This window comes from Protobothrops mucrosquamatus, unplaced genomic scaffold, assembly GCF_001527695.2.
Source record: "Protobothrops mucrosquamatus isolate PMUCROS unplaced genomic scaffold, P.Mucros_1.0 scaffold226, whole genome shotgun sequence".
Lineage (NCBI taxonomy): Eukaryota > Metazoa > Chordata > Lepidosauria > Squamata > Viperidae > Protobothrops > Protobothrops mucrosquamatus.
The window spans coordinates 708,771-719,980 of record NW_015386577.1 but is presented as its reverse complement, the minus strand read 5'-3'; positions in this window follow the sequence as shown (position 1 = coordinate 719,980).

Here is an 11,210-nt window from a genome sequence, read left to right as displayed (position 1 = left end):
AAAGAAAAAGAGAGAAAAAGAATAAAGCATGTTAGGTTTACCTCTCAGCACCACCTACTGGTTGTCCTATAGAGCCGTGTGTCATTTAAAATCAGATAAGGGAAAGTGAAATCGAAGACACCAAAAGAAGTGAGAGAAAGAAAATAAAGATGAATGGATGGATAGAGTAATAACAGCTTTAGAAAGTGCCACGTTGTTGATGGTGATAAGAACTAAACTTACAACACGGGGCTACCCTGTTTCAAGTCCACCATCAGCCACCTGAGCTTACTGGAGGGCTTCTGGATCGATCACTCTATCATTTCTGTTTTTAAGTTACTTTAACACAGGGGTAGTCAACCTTGGCTCTTTTATGACTCGTGGACTTCAACTCCCAGAATTCCTGAGCCAGCTAAGCTGGCTCAGGAATTCTGGGAGTTGAAGTCCACGAGTCATAAAAGAGCCAAGGTTGACTACCCCTGCTTTAACACAGTAGCAAATGAGAATTATTGTTAGTCAGATCACTGATGGTTCTCTTCTGCCCTGATCTGGTGTTCTCCAAGTGACTTGGATTCCAACTCCCATGATTCCTGTCAGTATGGTGTTGTTAGAGAGCCATTGTAGTGAACTCTGACCCTGTGGAACAAATAGGCCTGAATGGAAACAACACCTTTTATAGAAAGTGGCACTGGGCCTGACGTAGCACTCAAGTGCAGAGCAAGGAGCGAGGCAGCTCGATAAAGCCAATAAACATTGCGTCTGTTGTAGCTATTGTAAATATTGTAAGTTGATATTTAATGGACCAGTTTATAAAAAAACAAACAAACATAAAAATTGAAATCTGATATCTCTGGAGGACAGCAGGTTGGGAAAACCCATGACGCTATAGCTAGCACTGACTTTTTATGGCTTCGCAAGTAGCCCAAGGGTTGGTTTGTCTGAGGCAGAGCAGTAAATGCCGTTGTCATGATGGTATAACACTCAAGGACAGACAAGTCACATCTGCTCTTGAAGCAGAAAGTCTCATATGCCTTATAGGCCCTTCCTGTTTTCTTGGCAATACTGTATGCATTTCCATTTCCATAATATTCTCTAATCCATCTTTTCATTGCATACATATTCCTCAATAGGATAATGATGACCACAATGGCAGATACGATACCTTCCTGCCCTTTTGTGGTACTTCAGGTCTGCCTAAGGCAGCTGCCCTAATAAGACTGCTGCCATGTTACCTCATAAATATCTGCCACATTGGAGCCCTTGAAACAGTCTTTCTTTCTTTCTTTCTTTCTTTCTTTCTTTCTTTCTTTCTTTCTTTCTTTCTTTCTTTCTTTCTTTCTTTCTTTCTTTTCCTTCCTTCCTTCCTTCCTTCCCCTATTTTTCCCACCACCACAACCCTGTGAAGTGAGCTGGGCTGGAGAGAGGGGGACTGGCCCAAGGATATCATGGCTAAGGCAGGACCTGAACCCAATGTTTACCACTTTCTAGCCTGGTGCCTTAACCACTAGAGTCAACCAAACTGACTCTCTGTTGCTGGCTCTCTATATAGTGGGAAACAATATCTGGAAATCCATAGCTTTCAGATTTCCTCAGGGCAAAATAGATTTTGGTTTTTCTCAGTCAAGGTAGGCAAATTTGCAGGCCAAGGATCAAGGCCACCACGATCTTTAGCCTGAGCACAAAATCAGAAAGAAAAATGTGTATACAAAGTTGAGCTGTTTGAAATGTAGATGGATAGATATCATTCTAGTAAAAGGATAGATAAATAAAAATGATAATTATTTCTTTCTTGTATTTATTTGTACTTTATTTTGTAGGCAGCAACTTGAGACTGAGTTCAGTTATATTACCTGGTTCAATTATATTATGTGTCCTATACTATAAGTTCCATTTCCTCTTTTCAAATGGTTCAAGAGTTTATACAAAGAGTATATCTTGATTTTCCAGTTGTATCAAGAAGATTTAATTTCTGTTTGACAAAGAGACATTCCAGGGCAAGCCCCAGCTTTTCATTGGAAATGGTCTTATTTTCATCTCTGCCCATGCGAGAAACAAAAATGATAGATTTCATTGGGCCAACTGCTTGTTTTGTATAATAAAGTTAGAAGCATGCATTTTATGGATTCTTTCAGGAATTTTATTCAAAGCACCAAATAAAGAGAACAAATTCTCATGCAAATCCTGCTTAGTTTTGGGTTTTTTTGCAATAATGTGACTGGGCTGCAGTATTGATTTTATATTCTAACTATATGAGCACCAATCCAGTTTTTGTAACATAATCTGTCCACAGTTTTGATATTATATATAATTCACTGTTTCTTGATCTAATCTACTATGTATGGTTGACAGTAGTTTGCATGGATTTCTTTTTTTTCAAAGTTCATCAAAGTGAAAACTCATGGGGTGCAATTCTAAATTGTAACAGATTGATAGGATGGAAATGCAGGTGATGTGGAAATGCTGACAGAATTCTTTCAAGGGGTGACATGGTAGCACTGTTCCAATATCTAAGGGGCTGCCACAAAGAAGGGGTCAACCTATACTCCAGAGCACCTGAAGGCAGGACAAGTAACAATGGATGGAAATTAATCAAGGAGAGAAGCAATCTAGAACAAAGGAGAAATTTCCCGTCAATGAGAACAATCAGTGGAACAGCTTGTCTTCAGAAGTTGTGAATGCTCCATCATTGGAGGTTTTTAAGAAGAGATTGGACAACCATTTGATATAGGGTTTGCTGCCTGAGCAGGGGGTTGGACTAGAACAGGGGTCCCCAACCCCCGGTCCGTGGACCAGTACCGGGCCACGGCATGCCAGCAACCAGTCCGCACAAACAAGCAAAGCCCCATCTGCAGGATGCAAGCAACACACAAAATCATGCACCCTCCGGTCCACGAAAAAACCTCTCTCCATGGAATCGGTCCCTGGTGCCCAAAAGATTGGGGACCTCTGGACTAGAAGACCTCCAAGTTCCCTTCCAACTCTGTTATTCTATTATTCTGTTATTCCAGGAGTATTCAGATCTGGAGAAAATGTAAATTTTTGATTTAAATGATCTTGACATGTTATTTAATAAGCACCAAAACTGTTGCTCAAAAGATTCAAACTAAAAATAAATATAATTTCTATATTTTCTGCTTATAATTTTGTAATAAAAACTGTCACCTCATGGAAAACTTAGTTTTTATTATACTCTTCTCTGTGTAAGAATAACCCCAATTTGTCTTCAATTTTTTTAATCAATGTTTCCCCACACTCACGCTAACCTACTTTTTGTTTCTCTGCATGTTTCTAATTTAGTCTCTTCTGCTTCCTCACATATTACGTGAAGGCAACTAACATGACTGCTAAGTAGGCCGGATGCGAATATGCTTTGGAGCTCAGTTTACACATCCTTTTTTAAATAATAATTATTATTATTATTCTAGATAATCCTCTTTGTCATTACTTATGACAAGTCTCACATTAGAAAGGATTTTCCCCAGGAGCTAAAAGAAATAAATAGCATTAGGGAGTGGTGAGTACTTCTGCCAAGCCATTTTTAACCTCATGTTAATTTGAATTTATTTTATATCAACAAAATGGACTTCTCCTGAATCTCCTAATTTAAAAAGAAGAAAAAAAAATCTTCAAATGATTTTTCAATTCTGCTACTGGTAAACAGCACAGGTAGTTCTTGACTTATATTCATTTGTTTAGTGACTGTTTGTAGTTACAATGGCACTGAAAAAAGTGACTTATGACCGTTTTTCATACCTATGTCCATTGCAGTATCCCCGTGGTTACATGATCAAAATTTGGATGCTTGGCTGGTTCAAATTTATGACAGTTGCAGTCTCCCAGGGTCATATGATCACCTTTTGCAACCTTGCCTTACCAGGGCTGGGAAACCTTGGCTCTTTTATGACTCGTGGACTTCAACTTCCAGAATTCCTGAGCCAGCCATGCTGGGAGTTGAAGTCCACGATTCGTAAAAGAGCCAAGGTTGCCTACCCCTGCCTTAGTCAATGGGGAAGCCAGATTCACTTTTCAGCTGTGTTACTAATTGCAGTGATTCACTTAACAACTGTGGCAAGGCAGGTCGAAAAATGGGGCAAAACTCACTTAACAACTGTCTCACTTAGCAACATAAATTTTGGATTCAATTGTGGTCATAAGTCAAGGACATAAGTCGATGCCAATATCATCTTGACTTGAGAATATAGCAGTCCAATTCTTCCATTTGGCTGTTAAATTTTTGCATTTCTGTTGCATTTTTATTTCTGAGGAAGTGGTGGGATTTTTCTGCCTTGTCTGCCAAAATATCTTTGAAAATAGGAACTCTGAGTTGAGGGATGGGGGGGGGTGTTGAGCGATGACCATTGGAGAGTTAGAGCTAGACAACTTGTGCTCCCTTCCCAGCAAGGGATTTAGAACCAGCCAAGTTATTTTGCCATATTTTGCATTATTTACACATGATGGTACATTCTCAATGCATTATCTCCCCCACAATGGCAATCCAAGTAAATTAATAAAGAGGTTCAATAATTAATAATTTTACTACCGTTCCTGAAATTCACATTGCTCATTAGTAGAGCCGGTCCTGAACATTCACTGAGTCAGAGATTTTGAGTTCTAATGGTAGGGTATTTTATCATTTATTTTTTATTTATTACATTTATAGTCGAGAGGGGCATAATGGCTTAGCGGTTGAGATGCTGGAAAGCTGACAGCCCAGGTTTGAGACCTGAGCGTCGCAGGATGGGGTGAGCTCCTATTACAGTGGTGGTGAACCTATGACATGCGTGCCAGAGGCGGCACTCAGAGCCCTCTCTGTGGGCATGCGTGCTGTGCCCTGGAGATGGCGAGGGACTGGCCCCCGCTGCCCTGGCCCCACCCACCCAGTCTGCCATGACCACTGTGGCCACGCCCACCCGGCACCCGGTGATAAATAAGTGGGTTTTGGATTGCAATTTGGGCACTGGGTCTCTAAAAGTTTCGCCATCACTGTCCTATTATTTGCCCCAGCTCCTCCCCATCTAGAAGTTCAAAAGCATGCAAATGCAAGTAAATTAATGGGTACCATTTCGGTAGGAAGGTAACAGTGTTCCGTGTGCCTCGGCATATAATTATATTGGTCACATGACCACAAAAATGTCTTTGGACAATGCTGGCACCCTTGGCTAAGAAAGGAAGATGACCATTGACCCCTAGAATTGGATACAACTGGATAGTCATACATTTACTTGATTCCATCACAATTCAGAACAGTGCATATCATGAAAGAATTCAAATAGAATATGAAGTACTTTTTATTTGATAATAAACAACAGCCTACTGGTAAATGATGCTGCTCACTAAGCATCAGTGTTAAGTAAGCACGTGCCAGTCTGTTCTCAACCAGCTGCATTTTTGAGTGATCTTCAAGGGCAGCCCAATGTAGAGTGCATTGAAATAGTTCAAACATATGGTGACTGAGGACCGAAGTACTGTTCTCCAGATGCAATACAGGTGTCCTTGTTTAATGACCATTCGGTGACCATTTGATGTTACGATGGTCTGAATGAATGGCATTTAGGACCTGTCCTCAAAGTTATGGCTGTTGCAGCACCCCTGAAGTCACATGGTCAAAACTGAAGGCTGATCCAGCAACTTCATGCAGATATTGTTATCTTATTTATTAATTCACTTAAGCATCATCCCCTCAATGACTCAGTTCAATTCAATTTCAATAAAATTCAGGGGAAAGTTAAAATACATTTATTAAACCGCCTAACTAATATCTATAAGTGAGATCCAGGATACAGCCTATATTAAATTATAGCAAAAACACTAAAATTATATTAAACATGATAATTTAGATAATATCTAAAATTACGACAAAGTACAGTATCTCAAGCTATCAATATCAACAAAGTAATAAAATCTAAAATTTAAGTGAATTATAGTTACAAAGAATGCATTGCAGGATCTTGGCCCATGAAAATTCAACGGATCCCCTGTGTTGCTGCACAAAACCTAGCTACATGCATCTAATTGAAACAGGTCACAACATAAAAACAAAGCAACAATATACAGTTTTCTAAAGCATATAACAGTAACAAGATCGCAAATCCAGTTAACAATGCAAACATGTCAAACATCCTATCAAACACCTGGGAGAAAAGCCAAATTTTTAAGGCCTTCTGGAATGCCACCAGAGTAGGAACCAGCTTCAGGGGTAGTCAACCTTGGCTCTTTTATGACTCGTGGACTTCAACTCCCAGAATTCCTGAGCCAGCCATGCTGGCTCAGGAATTCTGGGAGTTGAAGTCCACGAGTCATAAAAGAGCCAAGGTTGACTACCCCTGAGCTATATCTCAGGGCGTGGGGCTCATTCTAGGGTGCAGCCACCAAAACAGAGAAGGCAGGCATCCTGGGTCCTGATATTTGGCCCTGCTTAATTGAAGGAGCTTGGAACAGACCGATCTTGTTGGATTGAATTGGCCAGGAAGAGACCACAGGAAACAGGCTATCCAAGCAATCAAGCCCTGTTCCATGTAGGGCTTTATAAGTCATAATCAGCCTCTTGAATTGCATGTAGATGCAAACTGGCAACCAGTGCAGCTCAGGAAGAAAAGGTGTAACACGGGTATACTGAGGCATGCCTATCACTTCCCACACCACTGCATTCTGGACTAGTTGAAGCTTCTAAGCAATCTTCAAGGGCAGCTCCAGGTAGAGCACATTGCAGTCATTGACTGTAGTGTTAAATAGGAGCTGTGGAAGTGTGGAGCTCTAGGGCACACCATGTTTCAGGGGTTCCTGGTTCAGTCTTTTCCCAACCAACACTCATTGATTGTCATCATCATCATCATCATCATCATCATCATCATCATCATCATCATCATCATCAGTCTCCATCATTCATCTTTTGAATGGAAAGGAAGCAGAGCAGCTTTCTAAGGAAGAAAAGGCCCTCAATTATAATATCTTTAGTGGAAAGCTATGTCTTTTAGGAAACTGTTGAATTGCTACCCACAACAGCCTTAGCTAGCCTGGCCGGAAAAGGAGCACAGATTTCTTTGTCTATGCCTGTGAACTAAGCTGATATTTAAGGGGTGAAATTGTCAGTAAAAAAATGAATAAAGGACAACTTGCCTATTAAAGGTCATTTTATTGATGCATGGTTTATTTTCAACACTTCATAAACTGCTTTATCTTAAAATAATCCCTAAGCAACGCAAAAAATAATTATGTATTTTGGAATTGATTCTAGCTTATCGGACATGGTGTCGATCAAAACGTCCTGGGAGCCAAGCCATTATGTAACTGCCAACTCCTTACAAACTAACTATAATTCTCCAAGTTCTTTGGGATAAAGAAAAATAGTTGTAAAGCAATTCCACTGGCAAGGAGGTGCTGAGTGGGAGATTAGGGAGGGAAGCAAAACATGGGGAGACTCTGAACAATGTCTAGATAAGCTTAAATAAATGGGGGTGGCAGAGCCAAGTGAGAGAAGGTGGTGCTGAGAATGCACTTGATCTGACAAGCAAACTTTCTGATGGCTCCATGAATCCAGTCCAGACAGCTGAGAAATTGAGCCCAGCTTCAATGTCAGCCAAGGGGCAAGGAAAGAAGGAGAGGGCCTGCATCTTCTGTAGGCAAACTTTGCTTTCTTACTCAAGGGATATTTGTGCTCCTTCCTATCAGCAGGGGGATGGGTAAGTCTCAAATATCTGCAGTAAAATGCACATATCTTCATTCTTTGTATGTGCTGGGAGTTTAAGTTTGTTTCTTCACCCAAGAAATTGACTGGGACGTGTCTTTGGTCTTACTGGATGGGAATTATGCCAATGATATGCTAATGTATCTGGATAACCTCAAATTGGGGAAGGATGGTGTACTATTTATGAACCCTCAAAACTAAATTATTAGCGAACTGTATCAACCTGATTGGTATAATCGCCCTGAAGCTCTTTTGTGAAACATTGTCAAATATATAGAGGTAGTCCTAAACTTACGTATAAGCTGGGTTGACAAGATCAGAAATGAGGAGGTGATAAGCCGCCTGGGAAAGCCAAGGAAAATCATCAAAACAATTAAAAAATGAAAGTTAGAACATTTTGGACATATGATGCGACACCCAGAAAAATACAGCATATTCCATTTAATCCTCCATGGAAAGATTGAAGGTAAACGAGGTCCAGGCAGAGGGAAGAACATCATGGCTTTGGACAAAACTCAGCAGCACTTTTTCATGCAGCTGCTGATAAAAACAGGATCGTCAACATGATCACCAACATCCGATAATGGATATGGCACAAGAAGAAGTCCTAAACTTGCATTTATTTAGTGATTGTTCAAAGTTACAACGGCACTGAAAAAAAGTGACATGACCGTTTTTCACATTTATGTCCTTTGCAAGCATCCCCATGGTCAGTGATCAAAATTCGAATGCTTGGCAACTGGTTCATATTTGTGACTGTTGCAGTGTCCCAGTGTCATGTGATTACCCTTTGCAATCTTCTAACAAGCATAGTCAATGGGGAAGAAAATTCACTTAACAACCCAGTTACTAACTTAACCACTGCAGCAGTTCACTTAAGAAGTGTGCCAAGAAAGATTGTAAAATGGGCTGAAACTCACTTAACAAATGTCTTGCCTAATATAAGACCTGGCCTTATATTAATTTTTGCTCCAAAAGATGCATTAGGGCTTATTTTCCAACTAGGTCTTATTTTCAGGGAAACACGGTACTAAATGCATCCATCTGGCTGATGATCTTAACTGGGGCTTATTTTTGGGGTGGGACTTATATTACAAGCATCCTGGAAAATCATGCTAGGGCTTATTTTCCAGTTGGGTCTTTTTTCGGGGAAACACCGTAATTTCTTACAATCATGATTAAATACAGGCTTTGGAGTTTACATCAGCAGGCTTTCTCTTTCTTCACTATTTTGCCTGGGGTGAACATGGTGGTAACTGTGGGTATCCACATGGTATTAGACACCTTCCTTGGTATCTATTTATCTGAAATTGTGGACTTGATATGTGGTTTGAAAAGCAAGGCAAGATGTAACAAGAGATAAATATGCACATTCTGAATGTGCAACATAAGCCTTGCCAAATAAAAATTGTGGAACAGACTAGCTTGCCTTACCTGCCCCAGATGGTGGTGTAGCTCTCCAAAACCTCAGGAGCTGAATTCTTTCTCAGCTTTCCTTCCTGAGATAATTTTAATGTGAAATACTAGAACTGGTCTTGGAGCCCTCCGCATATAAAGCATGTGACTATCACCAACTTTAGGGTGCTGTTCCATGGGGTTGATACCATTTTTACTTGGAGAGCTTAAGCCCATGCTTAAATCGCCTTTGAACTCAGTTGGACGGACACATGATTAATTTGGAGCAGATTGCACCTGTTGCAATGCTTGATCAAGGCAGGATATAGTATTTCCACAAGGACATAAATATCAAATTAAAAGGAATTAAATTGGGTGTGAATGTTGAGCCAAGGTTGTTTGCAACAGTATCCAGGACATTAATCTTCACATACTTTTGCACATGCCCAACCCATCCTGGTTATGCTGTAACCTAACACACCAAATGCTAAGCTTCTTACAGAGTACTGTTTTGAATGACTACGGCTGACCTAGGTCATTTTCAGGTCAGCCAGCCTCCTGAGGTTTGTATTCTCACTTGGTGTTTTGTTTTTAAGTTTATCCTTTGACTTACTCCTAATTTTGGAGGGGATAATAATACAAACTTAGTGAAGTATAGTGTACTTTCCAGTTGCCAAAATTAGCTTGTCAGGGCCAGAGACCACTAGGAATAGCTATGTAATCTTAAAGAATTCCAGAAACAGTCCACACTCTACATGACTTGTTTGAAAGGATTCGTATTAATTCCATAGACTTTTATGCATGGTGGAAAAGCTAAGAATGACTGAAGCTTCTGTTTTGATTATTGTATTGAGTAATGCATTTGTAGTGGAACAACTCCAGGTTTGCGGACATCAGTGCATGGAGGAAAATATGCAATGGAGTACTGCAAGGCTCTGTCTTAGGCCCAGTACTCTTCAATATCTTCATCAATGATTTAGATGCGGGGATAGAAGGAAAATTTAACAAATTTGCAGATGACACCAAGCTGGCAGGAATGACCAACACTCCAGAAGATAGGCTCAAGATACAGAAAGATCTTGATAGACTTGAATACTGGGCCCTAGCTAACAAAATGAAATTCAATAGTGAGAAAAGTAAGGTTCTATATTTAGGCAAGAAAAAATAAATACACAGATATAGAATAGGTCAATAGTACTAATTGCGAGAGGGATCTTGGAGTCCTAGTAGACAGTCACTTAAATATGAGCCAGCAGTCTGCTGCAGCTGCCAAAAAAGCCAATACAGTCCTAGGCTGCATTAACGGGGATAGAATCAAGATAATGTGAAGTGTTAGAAATACTTTATAATGCCTTGACAAGATCACACTTGGAATACTGCATCCAGTTTTGGTCGCCATGATATAAAAAAGATGTTGAGATGCTAGAAAAAGTGCAGAGAAGAGCAACGAAGATGATTAGGGGACTGGGGCTAAAACATATGAAGAATAGTTGCAGGAATTGGGTATGTCTAGTTTAATGAAAAGAAAGATTAAGGATGACATGATAGCAGCAGTGTTCCAATATCTAAGGGGCTGCCATATGGAAGGGGTGTGCGTGTCAAGCGATTCTCCAAAGTACCAGAAGGCAAGACAAGAAGCAATGGATAGAAACTAAGAGAGAAGCAACCTAGAACTAAGGAGAAATTTCCTGACAGTTAGAACAATTAATCAGTGGCATGACTTGACTCCAGAAGTTGTGGGTATGAATATGTATGAACAGGATAGTCCTGTCCTCCAACATGCAAAGAATGGGGCAACGTGTTTTCTGAAGTTTATAAGAACAGTTGGAGGAGATCTTGGAGGTGTTCTAATCTAACCCCCTGCTCAGGCAGGAAACTCTATACCAGTGGTGGCGAACCTATGGCACACATGCCAGAGGTGGCACTCAGAGCCCGGAGATGGCAACCATACCTCTTCAATCAGCCGCCCACTAACTCGCCAAGGTCCCACATGGCTGGATGTATCCCAGCACCCATGCGCTCGCTGGGCTCTGTGTGCAGGGGCCAATGGTGTCAGGCAGCAGCTGCCCCGGCCCCTGCCTCACCTTGCCCTGTGACAATGGCACCCCTGCCCTGCCTCGCCTTGCCTCGCCTCACCCCACAGGACGAGCCT